The 919-nt window shown below is 33.7% G+C and overlaps 1 long non-coding RNA gene across 1 annotated transcript in view; it reads right to left on the reverse strand.

Annotated features, from left to right (window-relative positions):
• Positions 1-309: 309 nt before the first annotated feature.
• LOC106880520 (uncharacterized) overlaps positions 310-919 on the reverse strand; it is a 4667-nt gene continuing 4057 nt past the window's right edge. The window contains exon 2 of the long non-coding RNA XR_001410753.2: positions 310-842. This is a non-coding gene — a long non-coding RNA (uncharacterized LOC106880520). The remainder of the gene's footprint in view (positions 843-919) is intronic.

The raw sequence follows: 919 nt of genomic DNA on the forward strand, positions 1-919 counted from the left end.
AATCATTATCAATAACATCCTTGCTTTTAGCTACATTTCAAGTTCGAGCTTTAGGCAGTAAGTCAACCTATGATCTAATGGTATGTACCTATTACCTTATGTCATCAGATGTGATATTACCTGAATTATATGTGTTTATATATACACACACACACATATATACAAACTTACACACACACACACATGTATCTCAGTATTTAACAACAGTTTCATTCAGCTCCATGCAACTTAAAATTTTCATAGGCATGTCATAGAAACATAGCTACTCAGGCATGAGCAGCTGAATGAAGCAATGGAGTAAGTTCAAGATGGCCATATATATATATATATTTACTTTCATAACTCCAACGGTCCTTTTTGGAATGTACAGCGTACCGTATTGGTTCGTTATCGAACTTCACAGAATAACATCATAAATTTGCATCAATTATCATTTGTTTGGTCTTCTTACGGTTTCAATACCGATATGCTGTACTGTTGTATTACATCTCATGTTTTCTCAACTTGTTTATTTACATGTAAATTATAGGTCAACTATGAATGTTGTCTATGAATGTTATCTATTTTTATTGTCTGCCTTGTATTAAAACGACCCTGAGGAGATACAATATCCCATATTTTATAATATACATGAATCGATCTGGATATTGCATCGAAATGGTCATAGGTCATAATAAAGACTTTACAATGGATCAGATTTTAGCTCTTATTTAAATCGATATATATATATATATATGTATGTATGTATGTATTTTCGTATTGGTCATGAGATGAGTGCTGTTGTTACACGTATTCTCTGTTCCTTGTCTTGTTCATTGGCTGTGCGTAATGCACGAGCTGAGCTGTAAAGAAGAAATGAAATCTTAGTCAGACACAGAAAGGGTAATAGTGTGATGGTGGTGGTGGTGGTGGTGGTGGT

Source organism: Octopus bimaculoides, unplaced genomic scaffold (genome assembly GCF_001194135.2).
Source record: "Octopus bimaculoides isolate UCB-OBI-ISO-001 unplaced genomic scaffold, ASM119413v2 Scaffold_126181, whole genome shotgun sequence".
Lineage (NCBI taxonomy): Eukaryota > Metazoa > Mollusca > Cephalopoda > Octopoda > Octopodidae > Octopus > Octopus bimaculoides.